Source organism: Elaeis guineensis, chromosome 1 (assembly GCF_000442705.2).
Source record: "Elaeis guineensis isolate ETL-2024a chromosome 1, EG11, whole genome shotgun sequence".
Classification (NCBI taxonomy): Eukaryota; Viridiplantae; Streptophyta; class Magnoliopsida; order Arecales; family Arecaceae; genus Elaeis; species Elaeis guineensis.
This window is the reverse complement of record NC_025993.2, coordinates 149,174,788-149,191,349: the sequence shown is the minus strand read 5'-3', so window position 1 is coordinate 149,191,349 and position 16,562 is coordinate 149,174,788. Positions and strand designations below refer to the sequence as shown.

Genomic DNA, 16,562 nt, shown 5'->3' with positions numbered 1-16,562 from the left:
AAGTAGAATAGTTCAATTTAATGGAATAAAATTATTCGATAATTTTCCAATCACCCTACAATGCAAATAATGATATTAATATAATAGTTTGAGCATATACAAAAAAAATTTAGCAAAATAATTTTTAAAACAGCATGCCATATTCATTTACCTTATCATAATATATAAATTGATGTTAATTTATTTGAGCTTTCAATGGAGATGGAATAGCTATCTGACATAGAATCAAGATCATAAACAATGGATGTAATAGGATCCAAAATAAAATTAAAAAAATAACTAGTAAGATACTTTAAATGAGATAAATTTAATAAAAATATTATATATAAAGCTATAATTTATCTTTTCTCTCAAATCTTAGCCAATCCTAAAATAAATCATAGCTTCAATAATATCATGATCTAATTATTGAACTACAAAATTTATCTATTACTCTTTTATCTGTGTTAAATGTTGATTCTGATGCTACCATAGATACTAAAATTACCAAATATTTCTTACAACTAGAGGTAAGATATGATACTATATATGAACCATTAGACTTTTACCTAGATAAGAGATCAAAGATATCACTTTCAATGCATGGATTAGGGCTGAAAATGATTCGGTCGGTTCGATTTTAAGTATTTTTTTAAAATCAAATCGATATTTTGATTTAAGAGATTTTTAAAATCAAATATTTGACTAAATACAGTCAGTTTTTTTAGTTCGATTTGATATCGGTTCAGTCTCTTCATGCAGATTTTTCAAGGATTTGAACAGTTTAAATGATTTTTCGATTTAAGTAGGTTGGTCGATTTGGTTTATATTTTTTGTTCCTTTATTATGATCCATAATCAAGTCAAATTTGATCTAAATTAGATTGAAATAGGATTAAATCAATATTTTAGATTCTTAATTCATGTAAAATACATAGCCCAACTTTGAATATACATGTAACATAAGTGTATATATAAATATATGAAGAATGTAATATAGGTATATATATAAATATATGAAATGATGGTATTTTAATTTCGATTTGTCAGTTCGGTTTGATTTCAGCAGATCATATAAATCAATAAATCAATAACCAAATCGAAATATTGATTTTTCTATTTTATTCAATTGAACTGACTCAGTCAAACCACCAAACCGTCATATTTAGTTCGATTCGGATCGGGTTGGATGGTTTAGATGGTATAGTCAGAATTTTTTACACCCCTAACATAGATATACAGATTCCTCCATGTATATACATATGTATGTGTGTGTGTATGTACGCATGCATGCATGTATATGTGCATGTATATATGTATATATGTATGTATATATGTGTTGGAAAGGATCCCTCATAAGTATGGAATAGAGATCCTCCATCTAAGATCGCTAACCCAGATGATGCATGATGTCGATACCACAATAGGAAGGAAGAAAAAATAAAAAGAATATAATCAAATACGTGGATCTATCCAAGACTTGCCTCTACAAGGTATGCAAGTTTTATTATGAAAAAAGAACAAATACAAGAGGAGATCACACCCTCTCAACTCTCATACATCAATCTCTCTCTCAACAAGAAGTATAACTCTTACATAAGCTCTCCCAAAACCCCCAAGAGACTCTCTCTGCAGCTTTGTCTGCTCCATAGATCGCTCTCAGCTGCTATTCTGCCTCTCGTTGCTCCCTGTGGCTTTTTAGTTATCCACAAGCTATCAGACCTCTTTTAAAAGAATAAATCTGAGTTCGGATTAAAATCATAGTCTTAACAAGACTTAAGAAATCTTGTGGCCATCCGATCACACACGCGACCCACCATTGCCATTTGATCGTGCAAAACAACATAGGTGAACTACGCATATACTGCTCCCACTCTCCCGCATGGTGGATCGGGCCCTCTCCATGTGCACCGCATGTCGTACGCTTGTCCGCACATGCATGAGCCGTGTGAAAGTTATTTTGGACTGGGGCAATCCATGTGCGATGTGTGGACCGCATTTTCTCCATGAGCACATCGTGGACCGACTAGATCACTGGGCCTGGGCATGTGGTTCACGTGGGCATGCGCATGGACCACGTGCCTATGCACATCCTGGGCCATGTGCCTGGCTGGGCTGCTTGCACTGCAGCGGGCTTGGGTGCCCGTAGCCGGGCCTACGGGCTATGCCTCCAAGCCTCGTATTGCATGCTGTGGGCTTCTCCATCTTGGACTGCTATGGATCGAATTCAAGATGCCAAAAGTCAACATTATGTATGTATGTATGTGTGTGTATGTTTATATTTGTAAACTTCTTTTAACTTATTGATCCTATTCATTCTTCTTCATAAATAGTGTGAATCTTCTTTTTTCTCCTTTTATATCATCAAATATATATTTGTAAACTTAGTTTAACTTGTTGCTGCTATTCATTCTCCTTCATAAATAGTATGAATTTTCTTATTTTTTTTCTTGTTATCTCATCAAATTCAATACAAACATATCTACCATCTCTTGATGAACCAATGTCAAAAGTAACTTAAATAGAGCAAAACTTGTATTTGAACACATAATAAGTTCTTTGAATAGCAAACATATTTAAAAGGACTATTTTAAGTTGGAAACAGAGAAAACATGTTCTTGAGAAACAAGTTTCATATTATCGTACTTAATATATTTGTCACAATTATACTCTTCTAAGAAATAAAAAATAATTCAATTGGCTCTAAGATTCAGCCACTTGCAGAAATGGGCCCAAAAAAAGTCTCATATTTGAAAGATACCCAAAAAGGATGCATCCATGCCCATAAAGGGTTGTCCAAAGTTACTTATAAAAGCATAAAAACTAAAAAAATAACAAAACAATGTATAGTCAATAAGTTAAATAAAGACTAGAGGATGTCAATTATCTCCAATGAAGTAATAATATAGACATATATAAAAACCACAACTTCCTATAGAAAAATATATCACAGTTGCATCCAGTTTGTAAAATCTTTGTGTCACAAGTCTGGATTTCTAAGAGGATACTAGTGAGAGGCAACTTTCCACTTGTAAATTCCTTGTCAGAATAAATATGCTCTGTAAGGAATTGATCAATGCAAAGTTGTGTTGTTTCAGTTAGACCCTGTTTGTTTCCTTGTATCAAAAGGGAATTCATCAATTCCCTTTTGATTTCATTTTAAAATTCGAGATGAAATCAGATGGAAATTCTTATCCTAAAATATTTAAAGAACAAAGGTTTCCCACATACTTGTTGGAAGGGCCATGGTCGCAAGGAAGGAATGATGCCGGTCTCATAGTTGGAAAGAACACTTGTTGCCAGGTGCCATTTGAGAAGGATGCTTGCCATCGAAGGCTGGTTGGGAAGGACGCTCCCGATTGGATAGATGCCTTATGGTGACGTGGGTCTGTGGGAAAGAAAATGGTAGCCACTCACTCGAAGAGATGAACACTCTTGATTCTCAAGCCTCAAAATCTTTGAAGACTAGTCCAAACTCCAAGGGGCAATAGGATAAGAAAGGATATGCATGCAGATGCGGATCGGCCTAGATTCAAGACTCAGGATATATATATGACTTGAATTATATGGATATTCTGATCTGAATTTGAAAAAAATGAGAGAGACCTATCTGACTATTTTTTTGGCTTAGTATCTAGATTCATCTTCAAATCCGATTGGGCTCAATAACATATATCCAAATCCAACCCAAATTAGATGCGGACAAGGATATAGTCGGATTGTATATATCCGATCCACATTCAATCCTAAGATGAGGTCCATGGTTTTTATGAATAATATTAGAGCGAATTCAGTCCATAGCTCTTATAGATTTGGATTAAGGGACACTACAAGGATTGTGTTAGGATTTGACGCCTCGAGATTCAGCCCACATTGAGCCCACAACGAGGTTCGCGGCGAAAAACGGAGTCCAACGAGATCAAGATCACCTGAATCGGAGCTCGGATGAAGGAGATACGAGCTTTTGAAGTCGGCACGAGAATCGAGGCGGTGGAGGACCGCCGGCGATCTTGATCGGACGCGCGACCCAGCGGCCTGCTGGCCCTTGCCCCGGTCCACCGTGGACCAGGTGGTCCACGGGCCGGCCTATGGACCGCGTGGGCGTTTCCCACGCGTTTCTCGCGGTCCACGGCCCTATTTCGTGGACCGGAGCACGATCTAAGGGTCCAGAGAGCTCCCGGTCTTGATCGGACGGTCTGGGATTTGATTTGGCTTGACTAAGGAGTCCTAATCCCTCTCTAATCAAGTTTAAGATGTGTTTAAGCCTTAAAAAGGCCTGAGAACGAACAGTATCAGTGGTTTTCGGTTTTCTTGCCGCCGTACGAACCGAGAGGAGAGAGAGAGGCGTGAGGCGCTGTGAGAAAGGAGCAGGAGGCTCCTGGACAGCGGTCGCCAGGCTCTTCAGGGGTTCAGGGGGTCTCCAAGAGAGAGAGAGCTTTTGTGAGGGAAACTTCATGTGAGAGAGAATTGGGTGTACAAGGGTTGAGGGTGAGGTCTCCTCTTGTAAAATTTTCTTTTCATAGTGAAGTTTGCATGCCCCGTGAAGGCGAGCCCTTTTGTGGCTGATCCACGTATTTTGATTGTTTTTCCTTTTATTTTGTTTCTTCTTTCTTCCTGCTGATCGCGTGGTACTGAAAGGATCTTGGGAGGTGGTGTCCTGGCCAGACATCCACCCAACAGATTGATTATAATGTTTATTATTGGATTTGAATAGATTTAGATCCTGCATTATGAGGATGCCAGGGTTTAAATAGAGGCTTGCATGAGGCCCGTGTGAGTGAGTCTTTAGTCACACATGGACTATATATTTGGTATATCTTAATTACTTATATAAGATAAAAAAATTCAAATAATACTTTCAGATTAATTTTTTAGATGAGGCTGAGGACCGTCACATTTGCTTTTGACGATCATAAGCTTAACTGCTCGTAAGCAAGTGTCTCATGCTAGCAGCCTCCACCGTAGTCATCATCCATGGGTTGACTGTGGGAGAGGTGATTCACTTGGCACAGCATCCCAAGAAAGGTGGTGCTCCTTCAACCCCTACCATCGCCTGACCGAGCATCATTCTCGGTGCTTCTCCACCAATCAAATCTACAGTCTATCACAAGTGATCATGGCCTCAAATCAACATGAGAACGCTATGGATGCATAGTCCATGCATCCAGGCTAGCATATGGTCATCCTGTTGGAATTATCCAATTAATACTATTCGGATGTAGCCCACACAAATACACATCAAAATTTATTTGATGTATTTTAGATCGATAACTAAAGATAAACTCCGATAAAATGATATGGATATATTTGGTAGTTTGATAAAATTAAACTCTACATACCATCATGGATAACATTCATCTCCAGTCTTTGCTTGATAAAATTAAACTCTACGTACCATCATGGATAACATTCATCTTCAGTCTTTGCGGCTGATTCATATACTACTTTTGATGGATTAGGCATATTATAAAAGGATACTCTTTACGAACTTGGACCCTAACTCATCTGAAAGCTTGTGAGATCCTCTCCATCGAAAATACTCAGATTTGAGATTGAAAAACTAAGGTACTACTTGACGACAGTGAGAAGCACATCTAGCTTGGTTCTTTTATGGTTGTAGGCTGATTCGACAAGCTGATTTTAAGAGATAAAAAATTTTGAGAGATCCTAGATGGTTTTAATGGCTTTATCCTCATATAAGTTTTGTTATCCCATAAAGTTTTAATATTATGCTATCAGAGCTATATAGATTATTTGATTTGAAGATTGAAGCTTTTATATCCATACAAAATTTATATGGATGGAGATTTGATGGGCCATCCTGGTCAGTTGCTTGTGATTAGAGTCATCATGATATGGATCCATTCTTAGATTTTGTAAAGGATTTATGATTATTTATTTATTTATTGTAAAGTATCTATGATTTATTTTTAGGGCTAGAATTATTATTTAAATAAATAAATAAATAAAGAAGGGAGAAGAGAAATTAAAGGAAGAAGAAGAGGGCCGACGGTGTGCCCTCCTACGCCCCTTGTGGTGTTCGGGCTTTCATGCTCTCACCGGCATCCTTATTTGATAAGCATGGCCAGACCTTTGGCCTGCATCTGACAACCACCCGTGCCTAGCCATCGGCAACCACCTCATTGTTTATGAAATTAAAAAAGGAGAGAAAAGAGGAAGAAGATGCTGGATTTTGATCACCAATGGTTGTCCTCTCAATCATCGGGAATCCAGCCATTTGGATGCCAAAATGAAGCCAACAGACCATCGATTAAAGACTTCCGACAGCCATTAGCCAAGATTGAAGAAGGAAAAAGTGCCAATTTAAGCACTTTCTTCTCCACCAATCTCCCCATCAAAACCCTCCATCACCGGCATAAAGGGGCGATCGATTCTGAAAGAGGGTGGTGGTCCATTGATTGAAGTCTTTCACCGGCTGTCAGTCGGGCTTTGGAGGGGAGCATCAATTTTAGCTCCTCCATCGATTACCCACCAAACCGATCAATTACCGGCACATCGATGATTGGTATGGCGGTCTCATGCTGGCCACTGGTGGTTGAGGTCAGCTGGTGTCTTGCTTAAGGTGAATCAAGGGAAGATAATCACCAGCCATGAGGTTCTTGGTTATGATCAGCAAAGGTAAAGGAGGAAGAAGAAGCAGAAAAAGGGTTTGGATTTTAGATTTTGGGTTTTGATTGATAAACCTAGGTCCACTAAGCGCCAATCCTTTAGCCCTATTAATAATTAACTAAATTAGATCAAATTGAGCTCAGTTAATTTGGTTCAGAGAGATTTTGTAATGTAGTCCCTAATAAATTAATTAATTCCATAAAAGTCCTTCTAAAATTATATTTTTGCTCCTATAATAAGCTTTATTGCATAAAGACCCCTGGATTATTATTTAGTCTTTGTAACAAATTTTATTACATAAAGATCCTCTGATATTTATAATAAGATCCTTGTTATATTGTTTTATTGGATAAAAGTCCATAAATTCACACATTATATATTGTTATGTGCTATTTAATTTATTTATATGCAAATAAACTATTTCAGACCTATTATCATATTCTTGATGATATATTCATGCCATATTTTCATGTAAAGCTTATTGACATTATTTATGAGAAATTACAAGTTTTTGATGTGATTGTTTCAGTGCACTCACCAAATTGACCATGAACTCTTAAAATTAAAATTTTTTCATAAAGTATAATTTTGGATAAATATAATTGATCCAATAATATTTTAACAGTATCATAATTGCATCTAAACTACTGAAGTATTGATTCATTCCCAAAGGAGCATCTTCATGTTTAATAGTTAGATGGATGAAATGGCGGGATTGTATGTTAGATCGAGTAATATTTTTATATCCAAAAGTATAATATTTGCTTGTATCCGATGTACATGTCTTATTAGGTTTACTAGTGATATGATATATCACTAAATGGATATAGCCACTAATATATTATGGCACTCATCCAAAAAAGAGATATAATGATGTCCGTCAAAGTTAAATATCAAAAAATTTATTTACTTTGGATAAAATTTATTTGATCTTATTATTTGATGATAATGTATACAAAAGGAGAAGAGATTGAGATAGGAGAAGATAGAGAGTGTGAGCTTTGCTTCACATCAAGCTAGTGGAAGAGCTGATAAAGGGAATGATGTGTCTAAAGCAAAAAGGAAGAAAGTATTAGTTCCAGCATCATGTAAAGTTAGTAATAAAGTTATTAAATACTTTTGATTTGTAGAAAGAAGGGCACCTTAAGGAAAACTACATAAAGTATAAAAAGTGATTGCAAAAGAAGATATTCTTTACTCTTATATGTATTTTAGATCTAATTTAGTAAATAATCTTAATTCTACCAGATGGATTGACTCTAGTACATCTGTACACATTTTCAATAACTTATAAGGTTTTTTATCAAAAAAGTCTCTAACTGAAAGTAAACAATCCATTGTTACCAAAAGTTAAACACGTTCATTTGTTAAAGTAGTTGGATGCTACAAAATAGTCTTAAATTCTGGATTCATCTTAGATTGATTTGGATAGGACTTTTTCTATTTCTTCTTTTTTCAAAAATTTAGTTTCGATTTCAGTATTGGATAAAGTTGGTTTTTATGTGTCTTTTAAAAACTCTAAATTTGATCTAATAAAAGACTCTAAAGTTGTTGATTCTGGTTTGTTATATAATGATCTTTATAAATTATCTTTGCATCATTCATTTGAGAAATATTTCTTTATAATTTTTTTTAATAATAGAAAAGATAGAATTAATAAAAATTTCTCTATATTATGACATCAGAGACTTGGGTATATCTCTGAAAGGAGGGTCAAAGGGTTAGCGAAGGATATGATCTTAAAATCATTAAACTTCACTGATTATGAGATTTGTATTGACTATATAAAAGCAAAGTAGACATACACATTAAAAAAAGATGTCAAAAAGAGCGAAAAAACTTTAAAAATCGTTCACATTGATGTATGTGGATCATTTTTTTCCATGTCTAATAGGTGAAAAATATTTCATTACATTTAGTTGACCTATCTGAAGGGGGGCAGTTAATAGCTTGCAAATAGATCTATAAAACCAAAAGAAATCCCAATGATAAGATTGAATGATATAAAGCTAGACTTATGGCAAAGAGATTTATACAAAAAGAGGATATTGAGTATAAAGAGACCTATACTCTTATTTTTTCAAAAAACTCTTTTAGGATTATCATGGCCTTAATAGTTTTTGTGACTTAGAGCTATAACAAATGGATGTAAGTGAAGGAAAAACCACCTTTTTTCTGTGTAGGATCTTCCAAATTTCACCAAATCTGGGGAGGAATAAATTTTATATTTTTTTCCTATGCTATTTCAGATCTAATGTCTATTAGATCTAATTTTATTATCTGATATTTAAAATCTAAAATTAAATCTAAAAGTATGAGAAATATAGACATACCTTAAGGGTAATCTAATTATCCTGTAGATGATCGCAGCACTGCCTGAGGTTCTGATGTAGCCACGTAAGCGCCTGGCCTCTACTAGTATCCACTCAGGTAGGATTTGGAGCGTCTTCTCCTCGTAATTCTACACTCCAAAAATCAGATCAATATCTGATTTGAAAGTACTTCAAAACTCCTTCTGAAGTTAGAGCAGCAGCCTGTCGAAGATGTCCTGTAGCTTTCTGTTTCAGGCATCACCACGCTTTATACCTTTGCCAGATGAACATCCTGTTGGGAATAGTATCCCAAAGCCAATCATCAGCCTGTTGACGGTTGTGCTCCTTTTTGTATTAGTACATGAATTATAAATAAATAAAAATTATTTTGATATTTTTTCATCACAAATGTTTCATCTTCTAATGAACTCCTGTGTTGTGGTGAAGTCCTTAGGACTATTTAGACTCGACAAAGGAGGATTTGTCGCTTAGTCCTTAAACATGTTCGTGACCAAATGATACGTTGTTACCAAGGATGACAACGTTTATCGAGCATAGGTCGTTGTGTGCCATATGGGTTGGTTGTCCTCATAACCAAAGAGTGTGGAGACACTGGTATGGCATACAGGTGAGATGTAATGGTACATCTGCACTGAACGTGACCAACTTCGGAGCTATTTCTGCTGTCAAGATTTGCTCTGATGGGATATGGGTATAAATGTCTCTCCAACCTGAGACCGCCACAGTGACTTGCAAGCAACTCACTGCACTTAGGCACTGGACTACCTGAATTTCTAATTCAGTGACGGAAGGTTGCTGGGTGTTGTCAAGTACTTGACTTGTCGGTGCGTGTGTCAAGATGGGATTGACCACTCCAGTTTAGGAGCTATGTACAGTCGTGTTTCAAGTTAGCAAAATCTTGGCCAAGGTAGTCCTAGTGAGGAGTCACAGGACTAATTAAGTTGAGCACGATTCGGATGATATCATCAGGATTGACAGTTTAACCCTGAGTCATCCTAAACACAGGGGTCAAAAGGGATGAATTATACGGTAACCATATTCACGTAGGTTCTGAATGTTGCGATTGTGATTATTCGACTTATCCGGTCGTCGGATACCATTGCTAGATGGTCACTTCGATTAGTACAGAAATTGGTTCCTGTGCTACCGGCTTAGGTTCGAACCTGCGGGGTCACACACATTAGAGATTCCTTTCTGATCTGATGGCTGATTATGAGTCTTATCTATCTGGGACTCTATGATTGAGAATTAGGATTCTCTAATCATGAGTTCCACACATTTTGGGTACCGGGGTCAAAATTTTGAATTTCAAATTTTGAATTTGAAATTTGAACTCTTTGATCAGGGTTTCATATCGATGGTCTCTGATGCCTGATTGCCCATTGGATTTAGACTCAATATTTATGAGAGATTTAATTAGTGATTTAATCACTAATTAACTCAATTTTATTGAGTAATTATTTTTGGATCAAGTCCAATTGAATTGGATTCAGTTTGGATTGACCCGATTAGGTTAAATGTTGACCTAATCGCTAAGGTGGTTTAGTCCCTGGTTTGATCAGGGGTTAGGTTTAGTTAATTTCTAATTTGATTAAGATTTTATTGAGCCTAATTAAGCCTAATAATGTTGGGTTTAATCTGGTCTAATTGTGCTTAACCTATTTTAAACTAGGTTGGCTCAATTTGAATCAAACCACCTTGTTTTAAATTCCCTGCGACACCCAACTTCCTTGCACCCATTTGAATTCACGAGAAGAAACTTCTCGTGAAATTTTTCTCACGCAAAATCCTTCCCCACGCCCTCATTTGTGCGCCATATGGATGGATAAAATAATTAGTTAGCCATTCAAATTCAAAGCATGTTTGAATTTGAATGGATAACTTATCACTTGCCCTTTCATCCTTATCCATTTTGTGTGCCACATTACTTACACGAGAAAAGGTTTCTCGTGAAATATTTTTCATGCACAAAGACCCACACCCCTTCTCTTCTCACGCCCAAAAGGATAGGGATAAGTTGATTTTCGTTTGAATTCAAATTTGATTTGAATTCAAATGTGTAACCTCTTATTTTTATCCTCTCACGCGGATAAGACACGTTCGACATTATTTTAAAAAGAGGAGAAAGGTGGGACGTGCGTAGAAATTTTAGGAGAGAAACTTTGGGGCATGAGGAAGGCTTCTGCGTAAGGTGAAGGTTCAAAACCTTTCGAGAGAAAAAGAAAGAAAAGAGAGAAAATTGGGCGCAGGGTTTTTGGTGTGTACCCTAGGGTTTCTACCTAGGGTTCGGAAAGTGAGATTGGTGTGCCACGAGTGTCGTGAGTCTACCAAATTTCAGAAAGAGATCCATCAGCCTCTCAAGCAACTATGTAGATGATCTGGAGCATTCAAGAAGTCGGTACACATCGATCGAAGGAGTTCGATCAACATCTGCCATCAAAAGGGTGAAATCACGAACTAGCATTCGTGAGGAGCTGATCAGACGGGAGCTTCGTGTGGATGATCCACAGAGGTCAGATATTTGTGTGGCTGTGACATGACGATCAGAGCCCTCCGATGGTGATCAAATTACGGTGATCGACTACCCGCAAAAGGTGATGTGTTCTGAACACAGTACTGTAAAAGGTTTTCTGATTCAAATTTGAATTTCAAATTTAAATGCATGCTGTTGTATCATATTTAGATCCTGACGTAAGATTAATTAGTATTAATTAATAAGATTAATTAATAATTTCACTATAAAATAATAATTTTGAAAAAGTTTTAAAATTACCATTTTGCCCCTGCACTAAATTTTCGCTTCACGTCCAACTTCTTGGATGTGAAGAGAGGAGAAAGGAGAGCATGGAGGATATGGAGAAGAGGGGAGAGGGTGGCAGCTAATGAGTTTTTTGCATAAAATAAGTTCTATCTCGAAACCCTAGGTGCAGCAGGGTTTATATAAATCCTGTATGCTGTGCAGTGCCACATCATTCGATCAATCAGAAAATTTTAATAAATTTTGAAAAACTTTTGATTGGTGGAGTGATGTCATCTGATCATATAAGATAGGAATCCCCATGCTCTCTCCTATGTTGGCGCCAACATTGGATAAGCATAAATAAGGTGGCGCCAAAGAGTCCAAGTTTATCAGGACTCTTTGGTTCTTATCCATTTGGGGTGCCCACTTAAATCCAATTGAGCTCATGCCATAATCTGATTATGGCGCCCAATTTGAAGTGGTTTGGACATGTGGACAATCCACAAAAATTTTTCAATGAATCCTCTTCAGTTTAAGACCCATATGTCAACTTTTGACAGATGTCCTAAAATGAAATTGGCAGGTGCTAGAAATTAGCAGGTGTTGTCTTAAATTCATCTCATGAATTAAGACAAACCTTTTTTGAGCTGGACAAGCTTCAATTAGATTGAGAGAAATCTTTCCAAGGTTCTCTGGATGAGCCAGATCATATTTGGCTCAGTAGAGACAGAAAAGATTATACGAAGAGAAAGTTAGGCTCAATCGAGTGCTAGCATGATTTTCTTGAACCTAATTGGATCTTATCCAAATCAATTGGGGTAGCCCAATTGATGACATCCAGACTCTAATTCTTGTTTGTGTGATCCAGTTAGGTTCAATTCTGTATGGTAATGAGACATGTCATGATCTCATCATCGACATCATCGAAACTCCTTTTGATAGACCAGAACTCTTCTGATTCAGACAATTAGAAAGATCGATCATCAAAATCATTCTAATTATTCTCAAAATCCATTAGTGATAACTAGCAGTATATGGTGGCAACCCATCAGAGCTGAAGACGAACCTCTTGGTGTAGCTACCTGTGTGATTGAGTTCCTCTATCATGAGTCCTGACTGAATTAGGGTTAAGGTGAACTCGTCAAACCCAACATCAGTCATATGAATCAATCGATCGATCCGAGTCCGATGTGAAACCCAATAAAAAACTCTTTTCTATTATTTCACTCTGTCATGGCCATGGGCTTAAAGACTCGATCTTTCGATCATCATAGGACTATTCCTCTCATCTACCGAGATTGATAGATCCCATCTTGGTGCGATCTAGTTCCTACAATGGATATGCTACAGCCAACATACACCTTGGGATTCCAAATGGTCAGGAGACCGAGTTATGGTGTAGTCAAACTATAACACACTCAAGGTGAACCGTCGATGTACCTCAGGTCAAAGAACTAGACATACAACTGCAGCATCGAGCTAGTCATCGACGAGAAGGTAGACTTCCTTATGACTGCTCGAGGTGGTCACGCTCAATACTCTCGTTCTCAACGAATACCTGTACTCTCACTTCGGTGTCTCCACACCGTAGACTCAAGACTCATCTATCCTAAGAGAGTGATCGTACACCAACCTTCCAGATCGATCACCATCCTCGTGATGATCCTATGGTCAGGAGCAGTTTATGAGTTAGTTATGTAAATTCATGCCTTAAATTTTCAACTCTTGAAAATATGAATTTACATTCCCACTAACTCAAAGGATGTATCACAGACACAATGTACACAATGTGATCGAAGAATAACCCTTTTATTCATTTATAGTCAAAATTATAAATTTGCCCTTAGTTCTGTACCAGAATGTGTCAGCCGATCTGGCATCTAGGGCACACATCTAACTAACTCTCACTTGATCTAATGCCAATTGGCTACATATCTAAGTCCCATCTTCTCAAGGTGGGCTTCGATCTTCTGTTGGCCCAATGGCTTAGTCAGCGGGTCTACCACATTGTTTGTGGAGTCGACTCTCTTGACCTCGACATAACCTTTTTCGAGATAATCGTGGATCAGATGGAATTGCTGCTCGATGTGCTTGGACTTCTGGTGAGATTTTGGCTCTTTAGCTAGGGCCATGGCGCCATTATTATCACAGTAAAGAGGGATGGCATCCGATGACATCATTCCAAGCTCTGCGGCAAACTTCTTGTACCAAAATGCCTCCTTTGTAGCTTTCGATGCAGCAATATACTCTGCCTCCATGGTGGAATCTGCAATTACCGTTTGCTTGGAACTCTTTCAGCTAACTGCACCACCATTGCAAATGAACAGAGTCCCAGATATCGACTTTCGATCATCTATATCAGACATAAAGTCTGAGTCTGTAAATCTCTGAATCTGGAGTTCTCCATTCTCAAAGACTAGAAACATATCCTTAGTCTTTCTCAAGTACTTAAGGATACATTTCACAGAAGTCCAGTGCTCTTCGTCTGGATTCGACTGATATCTGCTTGTGACACTCACAGCATGGGCTATATCAGGTCGTGTACATAGCATGGCATACATGAGACTCCCTATTGCCGAAGCATAAGGGATCTTGCTCATGCGTTCAATCTCCTTAGATGTGCTAGGGCACATCTTCTTGGAGAGATGAATGCCATGTCTAAAAGGCAATAAACCTCTTTTAGAGTTATCTATGCTAAATCTTTTTAGCACCTCCTCTATGTACATCTTCTGTGAAAGTCCCAGCATCCTATTTGGTCTATCTCTATAGACCTTAATACCCAGTATAAAGGATGCCTCTCCTAGATCTTTCATAGAGAACTCCTTAGACAACCGTACTTTGACTGAGGTCAATATGAAAATGTCATTCCCAATTAGGAGGATGTCATCCACGTACAATACGAGGAAGACAACTGTGCTCCCACTAACCTTTTTGAACACACATGATCCCTCCTCGTTCTTGATGAAACCAAACATTTTGATCGCATCATTGAAACGAGTATTCCAACTCCGAGATGCTTGCTTAAGTCCATAAATGGATCTTTGCAGTTTGCAGACCTTGTGATCATCATCACTGGATGTGAAACCAAGCAACTGTTCTATATAGATATCTTCCTTAAGATATCCATTTAAGAATACTGTTTTCACGTCCATCTGCCATATTTCATAATCGAAATAGGCTGCAACATCAAGCAATGTACGGATGGATTTTAGCATGGCTACGGACGAGAAGGTATCTTGATAGTCAATGCCTTCGCGCTGACTATAACCTTTCACTACGAGCCTAGCCTTGAATGTCTCCACATTCCCATCTGCACCTATCTTTCTCTTGAAGATTCATTTACACCCAATAGGTACAATACCTTCAAGTGGATCTACCAAGGTCCAGACTTGGTTTGAGTGCATCGAGTCAATTTCTGATCTCATTGTCTTTAACCATTTCTCAGAGTCGATATCTGATATCGCCTCGTAATAGGTCTTAGGATCATCACCATGAACCCCATTTTTGTGAGGAACATTTCCTCTACATCTTCTTATATGGTACGTAAGTACCTTTTAGAGGACGAAAAATCCTAGTCGATCTACGAGGTGGAAGAGGTTGTGTTAGGACTGATTCTGATTGATTAGGTTCCTCAGGTTCTTTAGCTCGTTGCTCTTAGGAGACATTCTCCTTGAGCTTAATTATTCTTCCGATGCCACCATCTTGAATAAACTATTTTTCAAGAAAAATAGCATTTCGACTCACAATCACATTGTGATCTTCGAAATATAAAAATAATATCCTAATGACTCTTTAGGATATCCTATGAACCGAGCTCTAAAAGACTTGAACTCTAACTTGTCCGTCTGCTGTCTCTTGACATGAGCCGACAACCCCAAATTTGAGATGATTCAGACTTGGCTTCTTACCATGCCATATCTCATACGGTGTGGTAGGAATAGTTTTAGAGGAACCCTATTCAATACATAAATTGCTGTCATGAGATAATGTCCCAAAAAAATTCTGAGAGGTCTGTGAAGCTCATCATGGAACGACCATATCTAATAGGGTTCGATTTCTCCGTTCTGAAACCCCATTGAGTTGAGGCATTTCAGATGGAGTCCATTGAGAGACTATACCATTGTCCTTAAGATAGTCTAAAATTTTGACTAAGTATTCACCTCCTCGATCTGATCGAAGAACCTTAATGGGTTTTCCTGTTTATTTTTTTACCTCATGTCTGAATTCTTTGAACCTTTCAAAGGCTTCAGACTTGTATTTCATTAAAAACATATATCCGTACCTAGACATATCATCGGTAAAGTAATGAAGTAGACAAAGTTGCCTCTAGCCGGCACATCAAATGGGCCGCACACATCCGTATGTACTAGGGAAAGTAGGTCTGTGGCCCTTTCTCCATGTCCCACAAAAGGAGCTTGGTCATTTTGCCTTGAAGCATGATTCACAAACTGGATATGACTCGAAAGTCAACGGACTCAGTAGCCCAATTTCTCCAATTTGTTAACCTGTCTTCCGCTATATGACCTAGCCTTAGTGCCACAGATACTTATCATTTAGACTATCTCTAGGCCTTTTAATTCCTATGGCATTCACATTTTGCTCAATATTAAAAACAGATACATCAACATGTAATTGATAGAGACATTAATAACAAAATCATTTACAACTTTATTATTTTCATAAAATATGTTACAATGGTCCTTATGAAAGCTAATCACATAGCCTTCTTGTGCTAAACATGAAACAGAAATCAAATTCCTGCTTGCTGCAGGCACATAATAACAGTCTCTTAAAACTAAATCTAATCATAACGGTAATCGTAGAGGGTAGGTTCCTACGGCCACAGCAGCAACTCTTGCTCCATTCCCGACACGTAGGATC

At 37.5% G+C, this 16,562-nt stretch overlaps 1 long non-coding RNA gene across 1 annotated transcript; it reads right to left on the bottom strand.

Annotated features, from left to right (window-relative positions):
• Positions 1–1,446: 1,446 nt before the first annotated feature.
• On the bottom strand, positions 1,447–3,461 carry LOC140851592 (uncharacterized). The gene is made up of 2 exons (XR_012134336.1): positions 3,210–3,461; positions 1,447–2,192 (listed from the first exon to the last, which is right to left on the bottom strand). It is a non-coding gene; the product is annotated as an uncharacterized lncRNA (long non-coding RNA).
• Between the last annotated feature and the right edge of the window lie 13,101 nt (positions 3,462–16,562).